Source organism: Rhynchophorus ferrugineus, unplaced genomic scaffold (assembly GCF_030347505.1).
Source record: "Rhynchophorus ferrugineus isolate W39M unplaced genomic scaffold, kcgeb_rfMv2 rfM1, whole genome shotgun sequence".
Lineage (NCBI taxonomy): Eukaryota > Metazoa > Arthropoda > Insecta > Coleoptera > Curculionidae > Rhynchophorus > Rhynchophorus ferrugineus.
Window position 1 is genome coordinate 39,431,099 of NW_027472580.1, and position 26,143 is coordinate 39,457,241.

At 30.1% G+C, this 26,143-nt stretch overlaps 1 long non-coding RNA gene across 1 annotated transcript in view; it reads left to right on the top strand.

Moving 5' to 3' along the window:
• The window catches only part of LOC143197112 (uncharacterized), a 250,567-nt gene that overhangs the window by 188,720 nt on the left and 35,704 nt on the right, over window positions 1–26,143 (top strand). The window contains exon 6 of the long non-coding RNA XR_013005930.1: window positions 11,478–11,518. This is a non-coding gene — a long non-coding RNA (uncharacterized LOC143197112). The remainder of the gene's footprint in view (window positions 1–11,477; window positions 11,519–26,143) is intronic.

Genomic DNA, 26,143 nt, shown 5'->3' on the forward strand with positions numbered 1-26,143 from the left:
TTCACTGCTATCGCGCACATTTAACTGTTTGGCGAGTGCGGTGGAATGCACTAACAGTCCTTCAGAGTACCTTGCTGTAAAATTTCTATCACACTCGTTATGGATTCTAAAGGGATATCGTGTTGAATTAGTTTGTTAGAGACGTAATATGCGGCATTGATGGTGACTCGCAACACTTTATTTTGGAACCTATGAAGGATAGCTATGTTAGATTTGCTAAGTATTAACTTATATAACAAAATCTTGTTATCTAGGGATAATCTATATTTACGCCAATACATTTAGTTTAGTTTAAGCCCAAGCTGCTTGAGTTTTGTCACCATATGTTTTTTCCATCTTAAACGTTGATCAAAATGCATTCCAATAATCAAATTCCACAATCAAAATGCAATATTTAACATTGCCTGCTTGTGGAAGTTCATAATTATTGATTTTTACTAAGGGAAAAGTTCTTCTACAAATGATGAATGTCATATGGGTAGAGGCAGAAAATCGAGATTTTATATGCAATTTTGAATAAAGGTTTCTCTAAGTCCAATTTTCACATGACACTACTTTGAAATTATTACTTGTTTTAATTGCTACATTAGGAGCCGCGGAAGCATTTGATTGGCTCATTAAATTTCCACTAGTGATCGCCGTGTGGTCGAAATTCGACCATAATTTACTAAGTTAGTCACATTTTTTCAAAATAGAATAAGGGCAATAATTTAAAAATTATTTATGAATGTCATTAAAATTTGTTTAGATAATAATTGCAATTTAGGATCAGAAATATATTTGATATGTAGCCTTAATTAGAGTACGAAATGTCAATATATCAAATTACATGCAAACTATCTCTTAAGTAACCTCACTAACCTTTTATAAATGGCATTAAATTAAATATAATTTCCATTAAATTTTAATAATCAACAAAATATTAATAAGTTTAGGTTACTACACCAATGAAATTTATAACAAAGGTATAATTAGTAATATTATTTTCAGAACTGCAACAAATTCATATCATTAAATACAAGTTTGTATGAAGTTATACATATTAGGATATGAGTTAAAATAATAAGTACAATAAAATATGTAATGTAATTACAATCATTAAATGAACCACTGATTTTTCAAAACTTAAGTTTATAAAGTAAATAAATAAAATAATTAATAAAAGGATCAAGGAATAAATTGTCATAGAGTTACATATTTTATTTCATCGTTAGAAACCTTAACGTTTGTCAGTGGTTTAAAATATTTACCAAATTGCTGCTAATAATTATGTTAATAATTAATATATGTCAATAATTATTATATTTTCTTATCATAATTTCTTCTGTTTCGTCCGTCTAGGCAAATTGTGTAGTTTCATTTTATCTACATATTTTTATTGCTTCATTTATGTGTTAATATAACTTAAATATAACTTGAAAAACACTAAATTGAAAAATAGACCAGTTCTGTTTGTTAGAAGCGTAATTTATTTACTTACATTTTTAAATAAAATTGCATCGTTCCTAACTTTCATCATTTTTATAATATAATGAAATCTCACCTGCAGATAGTTAGTTTTTAATTTATCCTCAATGGCCTTTGTTAATCAACTGCTTTCTACTTTAACTTGTTCTCATATGGGAACTAAAAATTCACCAACAAATGAGGAATTAAAATTCGATAAACCACTTTATCATCATGCATTCTTTACAACATGTATTTTAACCTTTTATGTACAAATTAATATTATTAGTTATTAGTATTTATTATTTCCAATATTTAGTTATTGCTTTATCACGAAATACATTTTCTAATGAAATCTAAAATTGAATAGAAGTTAATACAAATTTTTTTTTAATGATATCTACCGTATTAGAATTGGAGTTGTCAGCGAGTTGGTCGATTTTTTTCATGAAGAACTAGCAAACAAGTCATTTAGAGTTTTTAACTTACTTTGAAAAAGGAGGAGATTCTATTTTCGGCTATATATTTTTTTTAATGTATGTTCGCCGATTTCTCCATCTATTGTGGTCCGATTATCAAAATTCTTTTTTTATTCGAATAAGTGCACTTCCGAAGTGGTCCCATTGGAGCCAAATCAGGATCTGTTGGGGGATGGGAAGGCACTCGAAGGAAACTCCCGAATTTTATATGCATGTACAGAGTTTTCTCATATTTTTTATCTAAAATTATCAGATATTTCTATATAATGTTATTGCTGAGCTGATGTGACGGAAAATCGGAAGTCGTTCAATGCAAAACCCAGCCAAAAGATTCGACACCGACTTTAAAAGTAGTCAGTAGGTAGTAGGTAAAATAATACTGTAAATATATAAATACTTTTACGATAATATTAAGCTGAATTGTGTGTACATAGTAGAATATAAAGTACTTGTAGTAGATAGGTTAAATAAGGTTTTTGTTTATTTTCATTTAGTTATTACAACGATTATACATATTTTATTTTAATTTTTTTTTGATGTTAAAAAACTAAGTTTGATAATTTTTTAATTTTTAGTGGGTACTTTATTTTTATCTATGTTTTTCTTATTACGTTTCGATAAAACATGTTCGTTCTAAGAAGTATAATAACGTGTACAGAAAGCAGAATGATGAGACTGTTTTTTTTTGAAGAAGTTTTCGACCATTATCAAAGTATCTCGATTAAATATTTTCACCTGGTCAGTATATATAGTATTTTTTTAGAAAGTTAAGCTATCTATAATATTGGTCAGAGTATAAATCCAAATTGTGTTCAAATAGAACAATTTTTAAAATATGAATTTAATTTTGACTGCAGTACAAGAAAATTTGTATGGTAAAGTCGATCAACATTTGAATAGTGTTAAGCATGCATTGAATTTTAAAAGCAGTATGAAATTTTTAAGGGTTTAATTTATTTAAAGAAATATACTTTACTACAAAAATTGTTATTTATTAAAGGACGAGATAATAATGGCCACTGAAACAGCACCACAGTAATAGAATCCATAAATTCATAATAGAATCCATAATATTGAATTTGAATAAAATTATACTAAATATACTAATAAAATAAAGTCGTTTTGTTTACACAACTTACAAGGCATCAAAAGTGTAACATTGTATTCGATACATAATTTAATTGTATAGTCTTTAAAATAATAAGAATATTACTTATAAAAGTTGCAATTTCATGCTAACTTAGAACTAAATACTTGTATCAGATATTAAAGGTATACATCTCAATTAATATAAATATCATTATATAATTCATTATATTAATTATTCTTCTATATACTAATTATTCAAGTGAGTTTAGCCAACGGAAACAAAAGGAAGTTTCAATTATTCCTTTATTGTATAGTAAGAGGCTGTACTATTCGGATTGCACTAATAATATTTCAAACTAAATTGCAATTGGTTTCCTTTCCAGTGTTGTATAAAAAAAATGTGATGTCTTCTGTATAGCTAGCAATAGACATAGAAAAGAGAGATACAGGATAACACAGTTAACAGAGGATATTAACATTTATAATTTTTTACAATAGTGTAGTATCAATCTTATTAATAACCCTAATGTTCTAAAATGTTTACAGAGAAGTAATAAGCTTGTATAATATGTACCAAAATATTAGTTTTCTATACCTGTATTGCCTATGGTATTAATCGATATACATATATCGACCATATCATGACCACGATTTAAAAAATCATTGTAAATTATAGCTAACGAATACGGGCATGTATTTAATGCATTATTGATTCTGAATAAGGATATATTTCACGTAAATTCTAATTGGAACAGTTACCGCCGCTGTACGTACACATTTACCGCTACTATAATTCCCAATTATCAATAGGCCATGTTTAATTAACGATTGGAAACCGAGAAACTGATCCCACCACGGAATAAAGAAGATAGTTCTGCAACAAATAAATCTTCCATATCTTCCGACCTGATACCTTGAAGCAAACGATTCCGCTTTATAATTAGGATCGGGGAACTAAGTCCGTTTGCTGCTGTTATCTTTGCGTTTGGGTTTTCAGATCCTGTCGGAAGAATTTTTCGATTCCGGTATAGATTGAACGGTTGTTATTTATTCCGCTTTTGCCGGTAATTATTTGTTGGTCGGAGATTTTCGCTCGGTTTGCATACGATGTCGATTTATCATTGATATCGGATTATCAAACATTTTCATCCTTGGGTCGAATTATTTTTATAATTGTGTAACTTTGTGTTCACCCATCTATTAGTATCAGTTATTATAGTGGTGTTACATTGAAGAATCGTTCTGTTTTTTTGGTAATTTTATATCATAACAGCTACATCCAGCAACGATACTAATAGTTCCTGAAGTAGCAAACAAAAGTATTTCATCTACCGAGAATGCACATTATTCAATTAACCCATTAAAATGAACCCATTACAATGGACCAAAATAACGGTTATCATGGCAACTTAATTATTGAGGAACTATAAGGCAATCTAAAGTGCTTAGAATTTTCGGTTTCCCCTGGATCTTCAAAATCTTCTGTTAAAGAAACAATCAAATCTATTTAAATGCAAGTTTGTGTAAGAACATATTGAATATTTCATGAGTTTTGAAGTTGAAGATCTCTAAACTTTTATACAAAAATGTTACAGTACAGAAAGTGCGTATAATTCTAATTAAAAAAAATAAAAGTTTTTCTCTCTAAATCATTTTCATTAATTATAAACAATACAAAATACAAATTTCTATTGCGTTACTTCATTCAACATTACCTCCAATTCATCTTCCTTAATCCTTCTGCACTATTTGCCTTCGACGACAAACATATGTCAAAATTTTCAGTAAATTTCCAACCCAAAATAGCCAGTATTACAAACCTAACCTGGTAGATGATTCAATTTGCCATCTTATGATAACATTTCTTACGTCAATCAATTTTAATTATAACTTCCAGATGGAGCGTTCTTTTGACACGAGATGGAGGCTTATTATGAGATTTATTAGTATTATTATAATGTTTAATAATTATAACTACAATACTTTTCAATATTTACTCTTAATTATTTATGTTTTATAATTCCGGTTCAGATTATTGTAAAGATTTTCGTTAATGGGTATTATTGTAAACTCTGAGTTGATAATAGCATTCCTTTTAAAGTTTGGAACAGAACTATATATTATCAAATTTAAGGACTAAAGTTGCACGGCTGGAGCTTTAACATTGAGGGTCCCTTAATCAAGTTAGCAAAATTCCTTGCAATCTCATAATTTTTACAATTTATTGCCTATAAATTAATAGTTTTAATGGATTTTGAAGCTTTTTTGAGAAATATCGATACAATATATTTTAATCAATATATTATATTGACAGCCGCTACGGTTTTCCATCTTTCAAGCAATTTAGAGATTCGATCTCTAAAGTGAAGCCGTGATCAGACAGGTGACGATTCATATGTCGCAATAAGTAGTAATCAGAAGGAACAACGTCTGGTGAATATGGCGTGTGTTTATCGCAGAGTGCTCCGTTTAAACGTATCAATTTTAGTGAATAGCGGACTACATTGACGATTTCATATTCCGATTTCGTGACATATCGAAATCGTTGTCTTAAATATTTTTGGCTGCCGAGAACACTCTAGGTCTTCGGTGTCAAAATCACTACTTTTACAATATCGAGACAAGTATTCACATGTTATAATCAACACATGGTTGCCACAAGCTTCTTACAGCATTCGATGACCTTCAACTGCATTTTTCTTCAAATTGTAGTGAAAATGTGAAACTTCCTGCAAATGCGATTTACTCTTAATTTTTATTCACACTTATTGTTCATACAACGAAATGGTACATACTGAAAAGTGAAGCTTATCAATGAGGCTTCAACATGAAGTTAGGTAGAAATATACCCAATGCGATTTAATACACGGTAACACAATGTGTTTTATTTCTTAAAATAAATCTATAATTTTACAAAATGCAAGCACGATTCATTTATAATTTTCAAAATATGCCTGTAGATAAAAAATATTAAACTTACATTCAATGTTAGAATTAAAGATTTAATTCGACGCTATGATCATTGAATATTTATATTAATGCAATTAAGGTCATATTTCAATTCATAACTTTTCTTAAAATATTACTTCTCGTGGCAGCCATTACGATATTCTTCTGAATTAACTCGAAAATAGAGTTTTTATTTTTATTTTTTGGCTAGTTTGTTGAGTAAAATGATTAAATTCCAAAAATAGGCAATAAAAAAGGACAATAAAACGCTGATAAGAAAATAAGTTGATAATATGTTTGTTTACATAGAACACATCATCACATTTTTCACATCATCAGATGGCTAAAACCTCGATATATTTGCCATTGATATCTGGATAGTTTTAATAAACACTATCCCAACAAGAAAGATCAGCAGCTCAAAGCAGCATAATTTTAATTTGGTTACAAGCCAAGGTACTAAATATACTAATATTCTAAGATACTACTAAGATAATTTTAAAGACTTAAATTATTATCTTTTTAACTTAACAAAAATATAAGATTTAATATCTTTAAAATTCGTCTAATTTTAATCCCATCCAAACCCAATTCAACTAGTTTTATCTGTGACAATTTATAATTGGATTTCGTGTAAGGTGACTATAGCATTCACACACAGACTATAAATTAAACGCCATTGCATCTGGTTACGTCTCCACTATATTTATACCCTTATTACAGGCAAGCATTTCACTTAGCAGTCAAAGAATAATTTGACGTAACTAGATCGAATGCCTGTCTTAGGCTAATAGGAGCCAAAGGAATTTTAACCATCGCAATAGCAGAGCTCAAACTAAATGAATTATGCAGGCTCGTAGACATTTTTGTGGTAATGTTAGAGATTTGCCAGATAATAGATAAATGAGGGACCATTGGATACTCATTATAATCCACTACTTAATTACTGTTATCATAAAAGTATCGAAGCTATTTTAATTTAGTCTTTAGGAGTTTTAGTAAAACAAACATTTTAATAGCAATTTTATAGCAACTTCATTTAACAAAAAACAATTGTATTCACATCTAAATTGAACTGAAGTCATTAAATTATTGATGTTAATTGAAAGTCTTATTAATTCTTTAGTAATAGTTTATATTTTTAGGTTTATTCATTCACTTAATCACTTCTGTCGGCTGATAATATATTAATATAATGTATTACATATTGATATACATTTTAATATGCATTAGAATTGTATTATATAATCTCCGCAAACTCCAATACGCTTCTTACATCTCTGCTTTCTCTGAAAACTATTGAAGTACAATTATGTAACTCTCTACATTTTCTTTGGATCGAAATCAAAAGGAGATCCAATTCTTTTTTAGCCAAAACCAGATTTTGTTAATTTAAAGGCCATGACACTAGACTACTAGAAGTCTCATCTACACCCATTGTCAATCGGTTTATTACATTATCCAACATCCATGGACACACAGTTTCATGAAACTTAATGCTAAATTTTACATTTATTATCGCACATAGTTAATTTAATACAATTGATAGATCGATCTTCTTCTCTTAACTACTTGTTTTATTAATTTTTATAAAGACATGCTTGCTTACAATCATATGCAAAAAAATTTAAATATTTTCAATAAATTATATAAATATAATATATCCTTACATGAATGAGACCCTTTACTATATGCCGGAAGACTTAGTCCTTTTTCTTTTGTTTATAGAACGAAAAGTAGTACTAAAATAGTAGGTTCACAAACATATTAACGTGTGAATATTGGCTTCAACATTTTAGAGGTAGTAATTTCTATATAAGTGATAAAATATCTAAATAAAACAAAACACAATTCACACTTCTACTGAGTAAATTCAAAACTGAAGAAATTAGAATAGTATTTTTACAGCTTACTTAGGTGGGACAATTATTAACCTCATTAAAAATTCGTAAATGTACCACTACTTTTACCAGTTCATCAGAAGTTCAACTTACAATCATCATTTATTCCAACAAATGTCGTATTTATTGTACTAGTATTAGAGAATGTTTGAGCAATAAAATAAGTTGTACCTTAGCTAATCGAATAAAGGACCACAAATAAATTTATTTTATAAAAAAAAACAGTATTCCATGACTATGAAAAAATTAATTAAATTCAATAATAAAGAAAGAAATAACAATAAAGAAATTTATATATTTTCTAACTATTATCCCTTTCCATTTATTAACTCTAAGTTGATCACTCACCAGTCCATAGGCTTAATGCCGAGTACCATAGTTCGAAGCCCACTTTAAGCAGTAGATCCAGTCCAGAAAAATCCTAATTGGCAAAGAGGCGACTGTAAAATATAAAAAATTTGTAGAAGCAGATGGCTAAACACTGACCAAACGATGGAAATAAAATATAGTTAGATACATAATTGTGAACGATATCTATTTTGAATATATTTAAAATAAATATTATGGGTTTGTCAATCTTTGTATTGTAAATAATTATATGTTGACCCAAGTTATTTGGTAGCTAAAATAAAAGTTTAGAAATCAGACATTTGTTGCATTGTGTAAAAAAACACGTACAAAAATCTCAATAAATAACAACAATTATTTCTATCAATCAATCGATATCGTAGCAATAAAAAATTTACTAACTCTACTATTCAATTTTATCAAAGATCAATAAAAGGTGTAAGTGCTTGAAATTAAATATTACTGTTTAAGATTCTGAAATGTATGACATGAATGGTCTAGAACAATGTAGAAAGTTAAAAAACCTTAAATTACATTATTACGTTCTCTTACAGTTTTAAACACCTGTGTTGATTATATTGATTAGTGATTTTGATATCTGTCTGATCTCATATATCTAACAACTTTTGTTTCAAATATTTAACTACGATAATAAAACGTAATCTCGTACGGCTCGTTACGTAATAAACAACCACCGTGTTCTCATTCTGTATAAACAACAACTTTTTGATACCAATCAAATTATCTCAATATTGAATTTGGACGGATAAAAGTTAATTGTAATAATTATCCAATATAGCGGTCTGTTTAAAATTTCAATATAGATATATTTTCAATAGATCGTCGATATTAGACGTCTATCGAATCTATTGTGTTATTAAGTTCGATATACTAGAGATAACATTTATTATATTAAGAATTTGATTAAATGAACCAACCTATTTTCCATAATTCATTTTTTTCAATATGAATGTGGAAAAAATATTCCATTACTCATGAACATTTGGCGTAAAAATGCATTCTTCAAGTATGCAGTAGCTTTGACTCGTAATTTTTAATAAAAAAACAATGATTGCTGTAATGTTTCAAAGATTTAAACAATAGCCAAATAATAACATTAAATTAAATTAAAAATTAATTTTAAATTAAATTAAAAAATAATTATAAATTAAATTAAATTAAAATGAATTTCTTTAGAAAATTTAAAATTTTTCGAGAAACATCCGATAACCATCAGCCGCTTTTTCTTTGAATTGAAGTAAAATCCTTTAAAATTAATTAATAGGTCTAATACAATAGAGCAGCCAAATAACTCACTTTTCTGCTAAGCTTAGATATAAGATGGATGGATGTACAAATTGAATTTGGTAAGAACCATAGAGATGAGTTCAGTTTGGAAAATTTCAATTAAATAAAACAATCCGAAGACATATGATCACATAAAAAACAACCGTCTAAAGTCCGCAATTTGACAATATAAGCAATATGACGACATGAGATAACAATAGAACTGAAGAAGGGATTCTGAGAAGAAAAATAAAGTACACAATACATATATTCCTCCTAAGACAAATAGTACAACAAGCGTCACCCAAAAAAAACATACTGATACAAAAGCTGTATTTGCAAACAATAAAAAATCAAAGAGATGTCTGGAAATAGATCAAAAGATTTGTCGTAATAGTAAAAATGTCATATCGAACAACAACATACAAGACATAAGGATATAAAAAAGTAGAAATGTAAAAAAGAGCTTTTGCTGATGATGAAAGGATAATGGATTAAGGATATGAAATGATACTTAACAAAACCAAAACAAAAATTATGGTTAAAGGAAAGCCAGATAAAATAAATATCCCAATTTAAAAAGTAAAAATAGTACATGTAAATTATTTTGAAAATTGGTGCCGTAATCTTAAAAGTTATAAATTTATACTTTTCCATGTATGACGAATGTCTAATAACACATAACAGAGATAACAGTCTGTTGCGAGAGATGGATATTATCACAAAAGTATAAAAACAAAAAACAATCAACGTAAACAAAATATATAAGAATGAGAGGGGTAACAGAGATGAAAATAGAGAGAAACACAGAAATAATAACCTAGAACATTCAGGCATATAGTGTAGAAAAGGGGAAAAAACATAACCGACGCAAGAATATTAAGCAGAAACAAGAAAGAATATATTTGAATTTGTGCATAGATAATAGACGCCAAACGTAATACCTCTACTATTTAGTGCTAGAAAATGCATTGCTAAAAATAGTTTTAATAAATAAATTCAACCGACTTCAAAAAATATATTAGGAATTCGCTAAAAATTAAAAAATAATCAAACAAAAAAACCCACCTAATCCTATTTATCTATTTACAATATTATTTTAACTACTACCAACTACAACCCTGAAATCGGTGCCGAACTCAAATAGTTATATTAATTTAGATTTGTTTTGTTAGTAATTTATTTTTTTGTATATCACAAAATTATATTATTATTTTTATATTTTTTGGGCTCCACACCGACTTCAAAGTGATCAGTTGGTAATTATTAAAATAATATTGTAAATAGATAAATAGAATTAGGTGCGTATTAAGCTAAGTTGTGTATATATAGTATAATATAATATACGTGTAGTAGATAGGTTAAATAAGGTTTTTGTTTATTTCTATTAAGTTACTTCTACGAGGTCTTATATAGTATAGTAAGTGCTTAAAAAGCTGAATGGCTTTTGCACTCAACAAATTCTGATTTTCCGTCACATCAGCTCAGCAATAACATTATACACAAATATATAATTATTTTAGATAAAAAAATATGAGATAATTTCGTACACGCTTTTTAAATGTGTACTCTTCCCTCGATTTCTCCCCTTTCCCCCAACAGATCCTGATTTGGTTCCAACGGAGTGCACTCTTTCGAATAAAAAAATTTGTAAATCGGCCCACAATTGACGGAGAAATCGGTAAACATTCATTACTACAGCCGAATATAGAACCTCCTAGATAACCTAAGACCTAGATAACAAACTAGATAATAATACCTACCTAGATAACAAAAGATCCTGAAATATAATTTTAAAATATTATAGAACATTAATTTCTAAATACCTCAGGAAGTTTTTTCAGGATTTTTCTGAATTAGAAACAATTATGCATAATTTTAATAAATATCCTATAATAATAACATGTATTTAATTGTATTTAATATTTCATTTAATGAAAAAAACTTACAATCATATATAATATATTATTTGTTGCAGATTGGATATCTCAGCATCACCAGAATCAACGACCATCCTCGGTAAGTAAACAAACTAAACAAATTACGTACCATCGATGACGCTAACAAAATAAAGCTTTTACATTATGATATTTCCATCTGATAATACGTTTAATGTAGTGTACTTAAAGGACGATAAACACTGTATCTTAACGATATAAATTGCGATCCAACCGTGAAAAGGTTTCTATTCCGTATTAACTAAATATCAAACAGCAATTTCTAAGCTCGCCGTGTTATTATTTTGCTTCAAATATATTACCTTTTTATATTTCAAGTAGTAAATAGTTGAGTATTTATAATAAAACCGTTCCTTAGTTCTGTGTAGATGAGTATCATAAAAAATATTGACTAAATCGTTATCACTTTAAGTCCAGTTAGTTAGTTATATACATTTCAAACATAAATTTTATACACTGAAAATACACTATTATATTGTAAAAAGTTTATAAGAAAATCTAAACGTACGTTTCAATTTAAATATATTTTATATTTTTGTTTAAGTTCTAAAATATGCGTTTAAAACTAACAAATACTAAACTGATAGGTCAATATTTAATACACAATGTAGAAATACAAAATTAATTAGTAGTGAAAAGTATAATATGTTTAATGCCAATTATGTAACAAGGACAGGACTATATAAGAAATTTAAAAAAGCCATATTGGAATATTATCCGTTCTAAGAATGGTTTCAATCATTTTATTATTATAATCTAAGAACTACCTCATTAATAATTACATTTTGCAAGGCTTTCTTATTTTGACTCCAAAGAAATTAACAGCTAACAAATGTTCATTTGACATTTTTCTCCATCAACGTTTCAAAAGCAAAGTATATATGGTGTAGTCAAAAAACAATGAGACTAATGTCACTATAGATTGTTTTATTAATTATTCAAACTGTACTTGCAACAATATAGAATAAGGACGAGTGTGTAATAAATACATCAGTATATATTTTATAAATTAAAATTAAATTAGACTACTTAAGCTAAAGTTAGGATTAAACATTTATATATTTATACAAGTTCATGTAGTTTGGTTTGATTCAGTTCATTAGTAGCTGAATTGCTTCCAAATATATGTAGTAACCTTATTGTATATTTTAAGGAGAAATTTGAGATAATTTCATAAATCCATTTGAGTTTGAAGTCATCGCATAGTCGCTCGTTGGTTAAGAAGCAATAAGTAACAGGTCAACTGAGAACTCCCCGGTCTACAATAGTAAAACACATTTTTTGGCAAAATTAGTTTTTTTATTCAGCATAATTCCATTCAAGGGTGATATACTTTTTGTAGTACGATTTGTCCTTTGCTTAAAAATAGGCCTCAGTTTCGTCGATCACCTCTTCATTTGACGAAAATTTCTTCCCAGCGAGCATCCCTTTGAGATCTGAGAACAGGACATAGTCGCTGGGGGTCAAATTTGGAGAATATGGTGCATGAGGATGCAATTCGAAGCCCAATTCATGGATTTTGGACACATTGCATTGGTGAAGTAGCACTTTCTTTTACTTCAAATGCGGCCGTTTTTCGCCAATTTCTAGGTCCTTCCTTTTTCAAGATAGTCACTGAAAATTATTTCATGTGCATCCCAAAATACAGACGCCATAACTTTGTCAGTCGACTGTTGCGTCTTCCCACGATTTGGAGCGGGTTCATCGTGTGCAGTCCACTCGGATGACTGTCGATTGGACTTCGGAGTGAAATGATGGAGCCATGTTTCATCCATTGTCACATATCGACGCAAAATCTCAGGTTCGTTACGCTTGATCAACTTGAAACACTGTTCCGAATCATCAACTCGTCGTTGGTTTTGGTCAAAAGTGAGTTCGCGCGGCACCCACTTCGCACAGAGATTTCTCATACCCAAGTATTCGTGAATGATATGATGTATAGGTACAGTTGATATCTTCAGAGTGTCTGCTATTTTATTCAATTTCAGTTTACGGTAATTTAAAATAATTTTGCGGATTTTTTTAATGTTTTCGTCGCTAACAACCTCTTTTTCACCGTCTTCGGTGCTCATTTCACCACGTCTAAACTTAGCATACCAATCCTTGATGGTTGATTTTCCTGGAGCAGTGTCCTTCAAAAAGCAATATTTTATCAAGACGCGAAATTCCTTTTTATCCATTTTTTTACAGTGACAAAAGTTGCTTTATTCAAAATGTTATAATTCCCAAACTGATGATCCGACAGCTGTTAAATTTATACACGCCTCTTTTGAGAGTTAGAGGAATAAAAATGGATTTCATTCTAGTAGCGCCCTCTATATGTCAGGTCGAAGACTTTTCAATTGACCTGTTATTGGTAACAAATCGATGAAATTTGTTTTGACATTTTTAAATTACAAGTTGATCTGAAATTTTGGTGCAACCCTATATTTAGATCTCAAGCACAAAGAAATTCTATAATAGACTGTTAAGTCAATCTCTTTAATTTTTGGTCAAATTGGGAATATTTTCGAACTAAGCAGAATACTTCCTTGATTTTGATTATGATCTGTTCAGCTTTTTGTCTATCGTGATGTTTTCAATCGAGATTTGATGCCGAGATATCTCGTTGGTTATGCTTGAGGAATTGGGCATCCACCATGTGGTATAATTAAGTTTTTATCATTTCACCAGTACTCATCCAAACTTTAGTATATTTAATTGTCTAACGGGATGACATAAGAAAGAATGAGAAAAACTATCGACTAATAGTGATAATCTTTCACCATATACAATAAGATACATATCTCATTATAAGACCATAATAATAAATTACACATAGGTAGTACATTTCCATAAGTTTTATAATTGTAAGAAAGCATTTATGTATAAAAGCAATTTGTTAATTACATGCAACATTTTAGTAAATTTCTTATAAGAATTCTATGAAGAAATCTTATATATAGTATTACTATTGACTTATGAAACTTAAATGTATCACTCATTATCTTATTATTAATTGTTAAAAAATCCCAATTTATTAAGATTTATGTTATTTATGATATTTATTAATTTAATTTATTAATAGTTATATCTTGATTAATAAAAATATTTAATACAAAACGAAACTTTATTTTCTAATCTATATATACTATTATCCTGCAGATCCTGTACCTTTTAAAATTTTCTTGCGAAAATCTTTGCCTTACTAATTTTCTTATCCTGCGTATCTCAAACATCAGCAATTTAAAACTGATATGTAAATAAAACTTTCTCTTATTATGTATCTAATACGAAGAAATATATTTTACTATGAACACAAAAACGACTGGATTAGAATAGGAACAATGTACCTTTATAAGATACAAAAAACTAAGAACATAGCTGCAAAGACTCTCCCAACACAAGCAGTTCTATTACCATATTAAATTCTTATTTATTTCTTTGCTGTCTAAAAACTATTTGATTTATATTCAATAATCATAGATTATAGCTTGATGACCAATTCAAAAAGTCACAAATTAGTCTTATGCTGTCATTAGAAGCATAATTTTATTATATTTTTTTATATACAATCAAATCACTACAGTATTATATTTATTGCCTGTTCTATATACATTTGAATCTTTTAACTAGGTGTTAGTTATAATAAAAATAGCAATAGTGTAAACAAAAAGATAAAGACTCCAGGCAACAACGTAAAACTAAACAAATATACTAACAATAGGTTTATTACTAACATTTGGCCTTCTATTATAATTGTAATTTCTAGATAATATTCATAAGTTGTTCATTGTTGAATATATTATTTTAATCCTTTTTTGCTTATCTCGTTGGCAATGTTTTATGTTACGTTTTAATATAAAAGGGTATTATAAATTTAATGTATTACCTGTATTCCAGCAATTTGGTTTAAATCTGAACAACGTGTGTTGATTAATCCCACAACATGATCCTGATGAAAATATACTATTACTCAAAACCAAAAAATGCTACTAATATATTGCAGTTCGTGGGATAAGCGAAAGTACTGAAATATTTTCTAAAATGAATTCAATCCTGCTCTGTAGTAAACCTGACAATTATATTTACATATATCCATTGAAAACCCATATTATCTGTTGATAGAAAAAGCAATAACATTAACATAAGAATATATATTTGTTTTAAATTTGTGAGATAGAAATTCCCTCAAACAGGTATTTAAGAGCAGATATAAATTTAACTTTCTCAGCTATGAATTTTGCGCACTGTCCATATTTCATCCTATACATACTTGTTGAAAACATGTGCATAAATAAGACATAAGAATACGGCTGTACATAATTCAACTTATCATTTTAATACAATAGGACGTCACATAAAAACGTTTTAAGACTATAAAATCTTAAAGTACCTTAGAGTTATTATGAGTAAGAACAGCTACCATTGTCATTCATCATATCTCTTCGGTACCTGGTCTTTTCGTTTTATATAAAATAAAAGTTATATTTCTTCTCTAATCATATTTAATATTTTTTATGGAATTGATTTTTTTTGAAAACCATCTTTCTATTTGGTCAGTTTGGATTGGAATAAAAATTCAATCAATTAAACATTTTTTTGTCCACGCTGCAATCATTAATAGAATAAAAAATAAGTATAACTGCCGCTGTGATAACCATGGGTTTGAATACTACCGGGGTACTGTTGTAAATTGATGTTTGTAACTGCTTGTAATTGTGATTGTATATGTGCAAGAATAAAATGGATGTGATCCGGATGATCTCTAAGTTGGCCACTCGCCAGTTGGCAGGTTTAATGCCGAAGACCGTGCTTCGAAAAACACGTTAAGCAATCCAATCAAAAATCCCCGGCCTGACACATAGAAGGCGCTACTAGAATTAAATCCATATGTTTTTTAGTTAGCCCTAACCCTCAAGAGATGCGTGCATAAATTTGACAGTTGTCGGATCATTCGTAATAAACAAGCGTAATAATTCCGAGTTTTTGCGTCGATATGTAACAAAGAATAAAACATGGCTGCATCATTCCACTCCGAAGTCCAATCTGCACACGATAAACCCGCTCCAAAGCGTGAGAAAATGCAACAGTCGGCTGGCAAGGTTATGGCGTCTGTATTCTGGGATTCGCATGGAATAATTTTCATTTTCTACCTTGAAGAAGGAAGGACCATCAACAGGGACTATCACATAGCGTTATTAAAGCGTTTGAAGGACGAAAAAGTGCTGCTTCACCAAGACAATGCACCGTGTCACACATCAAACGTCGGCAAAAATCTATAAAATGGGCTTCAAGTTGCTCCCTCATCCCCCGTATTCTCCAGTTCGGGCCCCCAGCGACTATTTCCTATTCTCAGATCTTAAAAAAAAGCTCACTGGGAAGAAATTTTCGTTGAATGAAGAGTTTATTACCCAAACTGAGGCCTATGTTGAAGCAAAGGACAAATTCTACTACAAAAATGGTATTGAAAAGTTGGAGGGTCGCTATAATCATTGTATAACCCTTGAAGTTAATTATATTGAATAAAAAAAATAATTTTACAAAAGAATGTGTTTTACTATACTAGGCCGGGGACTTTGCAATTGACCTGATATGTAACAAATTTTATCGCTTACTAACACAATTATTATATTATCGTAAACAAATGACTATCTCTAATGTTGTTTAACCATTTGTTTTAAAACTATGTATATCAGAATATTTTAAAACAATAGCTAATAACCAGTCTTAAAGATAATATAATAATTTATATACAGAAGGAGATTTAACAAATGAAAACTTTTATAGAACAGTTTAGTTATCAAATAGTGAATAGGGAGACACGAAGGGGTATTATTCTCTAATGTTTTTACTCTTCCTAATACAGCTTTACTCGGAGAACAAACACATTTTCGACCTGATTTTGTTGAAAAGTCCCTCGATTATATTTATTCATTCAGGTTTGTCAAACTTATACTCATAACATTTTCAAAATATAGTTCAATATTTATATATTGTATTACATACATGACACTTTATCCAATTTTATATTGATAAACATACTTAAAAGATAACTTTATAAATAATAGTTCTTATATTTACGATTTGCTCTTTAATATCGCAATAAAAAACCGACCTATGATCTCTTTCGCATATACTCATATCACATATACTGCACCGCATTCTTCTGTACTATGTGAAAACAAACCAGAGTAGTTCTCGTTATCTCGTAGCTCCAATTTTCTCCTCTTCCTCTACAACAAATGTTCTGGTAGCTGAGGTATATGAGTATAGTTAACACTCAGTATTTATCGGATCTAAGAAATATTTTTAATTTTTATACATAATTTTTAATCCAATTTGCTTCGTGTTTTTGCTCTCAAGATACTCCAAAATATAGCCATTAACTTCTACATATAAGTACATATTTGATTCCATCATATATTATTTCACTTCAAGAACGCCAAACAGTCAACTTTCTGGCGTCGTTTTTATTACATTTTGAGCAAACACGGCATCAACTTTAAAAACAGTGTACGCATTCTCATTTTTTGTACAAAAATATAAACACACTACCTTCGGATATATTTAAGTTACTAGCTAACTCATGTAACATAATGTAAAATTGCTGTAATTTGTAAACAAATTGTGAAGCCCTTTTATGTCTAGAGAGTTTAGAGAGATATTAGAGATATATTAAGTATTATTTCCTCCACTTAGAGTCACAAAACAATATCAGGCTTTTCATGAAACGAAAAAATAATAAAGTATGTATATCTATATAAAATAACGTCAAGTAAATCATCTACAAATAATTAACAAAAGCATCTTGGTAGGCTGGCACAAAACACAACAAATAATAAAATACTAACAACATAATGGCAATAAATAGTTTTGCGGTGATAAATTTAAACGCTCAGCCGTTGCAATCCTACAACTATCGCAGTTCCTAGTTCGCTCGCACCGTTTCATATCGGTGATAAACGATATACGTACCATGTGGATGTTTCAAAGTAACCTAACAGTGTAACGGCCATGTTAAACAACTTTTTAATTTCAGCTAAAGCTGTAGTCACGCTAGCTTATAAGGCATCGCTATATTGTGCTGAGATGCGTACTCTGGTGGGATTTGCATAAGAATACGTTCATGATTTAAAGGTGCAAAACCAAAACTTCTTTCAGGCGTATTAAATATCTGGCATACATTTCAGTGTTTCCTTCTGCGACTTTGCTGTACATATGCTCTATTTCGCTCTGGCTCTTCTCTCTCATAGAGATGCAAACAATTCAAACACTAAAAACAACCTGGATAACATATATATATATATATATATATATATATATATATATATATATATATATATATATATATATATATATATATATATTTATTTATTTATTTATTTATAATCTTAGATGCTTTAGACGGAATATTTGAGACAGGTTTGATCTATAATATATTTATGGGTTCTATTACAACATCTTTGTAATAATTATATCTTACTTGCGTTAAAACAAAGTACATAATATTTCAGGAATCTGAGTTCAATATGATACCCTTAACCAAGCTTTTGTAGTTCTTCTTGTGTTATTATCCAAACAATTGTTTTTATAATGCTAAACATGTAATGTATCAAAGCCATGCAAGAGCATTTCTGGAAACTTTTATAGCACAATTTAAAAATATTACACAAGGAGCATATAATTATTGTAAAGACATACAATGAGCACGCTCTATGTTAGGTTACTTTGAAGATTTCATATTTAATGATCCCATTACTTAAGTCTTGGTGAGAGCAGCTTGACTTTGTTAAATAAATGTATCATCAGAAAACAATATTGATACTGGAAAGCATTTCTCTTATTCGCTTGTAACACATCCCTAAATAATAAATAACTCTTTCGTACTCGATAGAAAATTATGTGTAATTAAAAAAGCTGAAAGGTGAAGGTATAAAATCAATATTAAAGCTTCTATTTGTACGGTAAGGTGATAACAATCAAAGTAAACGGTTTAAAGTGATGAAGCTAATTCTATCCTTGATTTCGTTATGTCTTGTGATGGACGCATGTGGACTCAGATGCGGCATAATAATCCGGTTTTTATACGAACGGTTAGCATGTTAACAAGTTCGATAATGCTCTATGATTTTTTTTCCCCCTGTAAAGTCGAAAATGTAAGAGTCGAAAAAATTATTCAAAAAAAGATGCGGCATAATAATCCAGTTTTTATACGAACGGTTAGCATGTTAACAAGTTCGATAATTTATTTTTTTCCCCCTGTAAAGTCGAAAATGTAACGGTCGAAAAAATTATTCAAAAAAAGTTTCAATATTTTATAAAATTAGATGTTTTTGAATCGACATTTTATAGTTTTACAGTTACTGTGAAAAGCTAATACTATGGTTTTGTAAAATATATATCGGACTGTTTAAAAAATATCGATATTGAAGAAGAAATCATTGACCTCAACATTATATCAATTTGTTGAAAAAATATGTTTCTATATATTCTTCTGCATGAGAAAAACAGCAATATTACAAATAAAAATCGATATTTCATACATTGGTTACACTGATGACCAAAAAAATATCATGTGTATATAAAATATATTAGTATGTTGAAAATATATTGTGTTTGTTATACACCTTTTCGAAATTATAAAGAAATATCAATATATTTTCAAATATTTCAGTACCACAGTGTCCACAAAATGGACCAAAGAACCAATATTTTTCGATATTCAAAAAGATCGATATTTTACACATTTATTTTTTCTACCAACCAAAGAAATACATTGATTTATGAAATATATTAGTTTGTTGGAAAGTTGATATTTTTTAGGTTTGCTATTCTGAGGGACAAAATTAAAGAAAAAGTCATTAACTTGAAAAAAATATTTTTGTTGAAAAAATATCGATATATCGATACTTCAGCAAAAAATATCCAAAAGTAATATTTTATAAATGTATTGATATTTTAAAATAAATTATAAAACTTTAATATAAATTTATTATACAAATATACATTGTAAGAAAACTGGAGAATGGAAACTTTTGAAATACGATTGAATCTATTGAATTAAATTACACATAATAGATATAAAAATTATAACGTAAATGAAATTGATGAAAAAGTCAAGAGACGACAAAGCCAATATAATAAATATATGGTAATTATTAAAATAAGAAGATGACGAAACAAGCAAAAATGAATGACATTCAACACAAACCAGTCAAGGTCTATTAATATTCAGTGAAAATCGAAATAAAAAAATTACGATGCACATATATTAAATATGCCGTGCCGGAATGTTATTCATTTTCTATTGTCGCTTCATCTAGAAAATAGGCGTCGCTGAGCGAAAGCATACGTTTAAAACGCCTGCCCATACACATGAACTGTGGCATATCTCAAAATATCAATATCCACCCACAAGAAACGAAAGAACAGCTGTAAAACTGAACGGGCCATTTAAATAGGTACTACGTCCGAGTTTGCCTCCAAATTTACATTGAATTATTATTTATACGGTACATAAATGTCCTGCTCAATATTAAATCGATTTGGCAGTGTGATGGTCTGATATTGTAACTAAGCTATAACAAACATAACTCGAGACTGTTGTTATATTCGCTATTTAATAAGTTCCGTGGTATTTTATATGCCTTTTTGTTTTATTAGCAGCTACGAGTGTCAAATAATAATAACCGAGAATGGAAAGATTTATTTCACCATGTAAAACCAGTTATTATTTAATAAATAATGTTATCATTTATGAGTTCATGTCAGTTTATTTTATATAACTCGAAAAACAAACTATGGAATAAATTTTGAGAACAGTACAGATAGTTTCAAAAATCATCAAAAACCTTCGAATATTAAAATATATTTTATATACTGCACATCCTTTATAATTGGCGGGGTGACCTTTTTCGTTGCATAACACGCATGTTGCTTCTCTATTGCGTTGTTTTCTGCACTGAGTTATGTGATGTCTACCGGAACATTTCATACACCTTGGTTCTCTACCACAGAAATTTTTAGTATATCCAATCGTACCGATGTAAATCTAAATCTAATTTTTCCATTGGAAGTTACCACTGAAATTGATAACCTCAATCCTAAAAAGGCGCCTGTAATAGATGACATTTCACATGGATTGTTGAAAAAACTGCCACTAAAAGCAATCACCATATTGACATATGTATTTAATGCCTGTTTAAGACTGAAGCATGTTCTGGAATGCTTTAAGGTGTCACAAATAATTATTCTCAAAAAACCTGACAAACTTGCAGAAAAAGTCCAATCTTACAGGCTACTAAAACGTTAAACGTGTTAAATTTTTTGTAATAATACCAAATTTCCAGTTTGGTTTTCGAAACCACCACTCAACAATCGATCAAGTGCACAGAGTAACTTCGACTATTAAAAAAGCGTTTGAGGAAATGAAATATTGCCCTGCAATATTCCTGGATACCTCACAAGCTTTTGATATCAGGTTTGGCATTTAGGATTAATCTGTCAGATGAGCAAATTGTTACCGCCTAACTATTGTCAATTGCTGGAGTCATATCTTTTCGGAAGAAAATGTAGTGTCTCGCACGAAATGGCGTTCTCGATATTTAAAACTATTTCGGCTGAAGTTCCGCAAGATAGCGACTTACTTATATCTCTGCCTAGGTCAGTAGAAAAAGTAAAAGTGGCAGTCAACAAAATTTACAAATGGACGAGAGATTGGAAAATTCAACTTAATAGCTCCAAATCTCTTCATGCTAATTTTGCATTGCAGCGAAATAATAAAAACTTAATTATATCACTCAATGGATTCCCAATTCCTCAAACAGAATCAGCTAAATACCTCGGCATCCACATTGACGGTGAATTAAATTTGAAACAACATGTTAGGCGAAAAGTAAAGCACATTAGAACCAAAATAAAACAACTATACTGGTTAGTCGGAAGATAGCCGCTTTCACCGTATTTGCATTAGTCGGATTACACTAAAAATTCAAATCAAATAGTCATCCAACAAAAATCTTCGATTAATTACCATCGCACATCATTACGTAACCAACTTGCGCTTTAAAATATGAAAGAAGATTATTAAATCATACTAACGTGGAAGCAATACAACTACTGGACAACGCGCAGGATATCAGAAGATTGAAACCAACCAAATCATACGAATTTGTATCTATATAAAGTGTATCTTTAGTACCTTTAGTGTAAACAATAGCTTAAGTTATTATAATTTTATAACTGAGGAATACAGATTGTTGTATTTCTCTCGCACTCGTCTTGCTTGTGAATTAATCCATGTACAAATAAAATGTAGTAACAAATTAATCTATAATTAAGATTGTACTAAGCAAATCTAATAAAAATGTTATCAAAAAAAATTGGTGAGAAGTTATGATAATTATTGTACAATTACTTAAATAGTAAAGCTTTTATCTTCACATAGTCAATTAATTTTATTCTTAGTTTTTGCGAATGTTATGGTTACTAACATGTACGTGGAAAGCGTCCAGTTGTCCTTTTTATTGATTTTTACTCTGCTTTTGATTGTGTACACCGGCTCTCACTCCGGCTAACATTGGAAGCTGAAAAAAAGTGTTTAAAAGCAGACATTCACTATGATGCTACAGACTCCTTAACCTATCTGATGCTCGCTGAAGATAGCGTTATATTCGCTGATACAGATATTGAGCTCTGTAGCATTTTTCGTGATATGGTTTGCGCCGCAGAACCATATGGCCTGAGAGTTAAGAGAAAAAAAACAAAATTTCTGACAACTAACGTATCGTCTACTGTTGTAAATCTCAACGGGATCTGAGGTCTTTCATATAGGATTATTAAGGCTAATTCTGCATGTTACATTAGACACAATGTCATCCATTTAAGGTGTGACAAAGAACGTAAGAGGAACAAATTCAAAGAAGCAGCTTTCAATGTTTTAGCCTTATCTGTCGAATGAAAGGTGAATTGGAATTCCTCCCAATATTCCATGGCGCAATCGACCTTTTGGATGGAAGTCACAGGAAACGGCTCCAAAAAAGATGTGGATAAGAATAATCGAAATCGATCTGAAAAATAGGATACTGACTTTGATCGAGGCCTGAACAACTGTAGCCGATCGCCAATTGCAGCAGTATTTAGTTAAGAATGTTCGAGGTCCTGCGGTATCAACAGCATCGCTTTGGTTGAGAAGTAGACATACTCTCTGAGCAGCAGCTATGGATTAATGATAATGATGAATATGATATTTATTTTATGAAAAACTATATTCTCCATAATATTCTACAACTTATTCCCATTTTTGTGGCAATATGGCGACACCGTGTTGAAAGAACTAGGTTGATTTGGCTACAAACCAATCAACAAACCATTTTCGTACTTCTTCGGCACTCTAAAATCATGAATTAACCAAGGAATACTCCATCGATACAAAAAATTATTAATCAGAAGGCCTATTGTCACATGTGTCACATGTGAAGATTACACATGTCTGTTAAGTACACTAGGTGCGGCAGAACGATCCATTCGAGCTGCAAGAGTGTATCCTTCACAACTCTTGCAACGTGTGACCGCATGTTGTCATACAATATGATGATTTGATAACATCTGTTTCTCGCTATTGTTAGTCAACTCACTTTTTGCAACACACCATTCAATTTGTTCAGTTCGCATCGATAAACATCTGCAGTTTATTTCGGTTTTAACTTACTATACCCACAGCAAAACTTTCCAAGACGAAGTATTGCGCTAGGAATTGTCATAGAAAACCTTTGGAAACATTTGATCAAAGAGTTGGGCCAAAAGCTTTATATAGAGATTTATAGTTGTTTTTTCATATTCAAAATAGTATAGAAAACATTATCGATTTATTATCCAATCTTTGAAATCCTTGAGATAAATAATACATATACGCCTACAAGAATTACTTCAGAAAAGAGTTAAAATATAGGACGCAAAAGGAATCTAATTTAAAATGTTAACAATGTTACATTTAACAAATTGACCAGTCAAGATAAGAACTATATACAACAATCCACTCTATAAATCTTCGTCAAATATTTTCAATGGTGTACGACAAACTTGGGCATTTGCCACATAAAGTATGAGTAGATTACATACGACTCCGAATAGTGCAAAAATATGTATGGTTGGCACGTATATCCAAGAATTCCTAGACACTAATTTAAAAGATAATCAAAACTGATTTAATATGTATTTTATAACATTGCAAGTCATTCGACTGGCAGAATATATATTCATAAATTATCTCGCGAAAAGAAATGATCATAAAAGCTGGACTATGATAATTTATTGGTTTCGAAAGCTCTACATCGCAATATGCAAAAAACAATCATTACACGCATAAAAGTCACATTAGATTAGAACGAGCCCAACACGATGCCGATACAAAGGCAAACGATAAATCTCTTTTCGGGATTTAATAACCAACCTCCTCGCGAACGAATGGCTTCTGGCGTATGGCGCGTTCAATGACAACACACACACAAAGGAACTAATGACGTTTTACAAATGCGCCACATTAAATAAATTAAGTATTTTTGCCGGACGATAAATAGCCGCAACGAACGGGCTCCCGTTAAAAACTGAGCAAAAGGACATTTACGGATCTAGTTGAACATCATGAGAAAATACCTCCACGATCTAATCCCTGTGGCCGCGGCAGCCAACTGAGAAAATTCTGAATAATAAAATAATGAAAAGATGTCTTGAAAATGCACTGTTCGTTACGTTCTATATCGCTTAACCTCATGAATCCGACTTATTATATGTTAGTTCGTGTGCGCTTTATTTCCTACTTTATATAACCGTCTGGATACTGCAGTATTAATATTACAAATTTTGTTGAATACAAATTTTCTGCCATCATCTCATCGATTTTAATACTATTTACTTCTAACCTGTTAAATAATAATATATAATTTACAAATATTCTTTCGGTCTTTTATCAAAAGGGTTAACATTTTGCTGCGTATTGAGCAATTATCCCTTCTTGGTAATAAAAATTCTAAGTTAAAAAATAAAACCGAGCAAATTGACATTTTAATCACAAAATAAGTGAGACTAACAGGTCAATTGAAAAGTCCCCGGCTTACCATAGTTAAACACATTATTTTGGCAAAATTAGTTTTTTTATTCAACATAATTCTCTTCAAGGGTGATACACTGATTATAGCCACCCTCCAACGTTTCGATACCATTTTTGTAGTACGATTTGTCCTATGCTTCAAAATAGGCCTCAATTTCGGCGATCACCTCTTCATTCGACGAAAATTTCTTCCCAGCGAGCATTCTTTTGAGATCTGAGAACACGAACTAGTCGCTGGGGGCCAGATCTAGAGAATACGGTAGATTAGATGAGGAAGAAATTCTAAGCCCAATTCATGGATTTTTGACATCATTTTCACTGACTACTCACACGGTGCATTGTCTTGGTGAAGCAGCATTTCTTTTTCGTCAAATGCAGCCGTTTTTCGGAGATTTCGTCCTTCAAACGGTCCAATAACGCTATGTAATACTCGCTGTTGATGGTTCTTCCTTTTTCAAGGTAGTCAATGAACATTATTTCATGCGCATTCCAAAATAAAGACGCCATAACCTTGCCAGCCTATTGTTGCATCTTCCCACGCGTTGGAGCGGGTTCATCATGTGCAATCCACTCGGATCGACTATCGATTGGACTTCC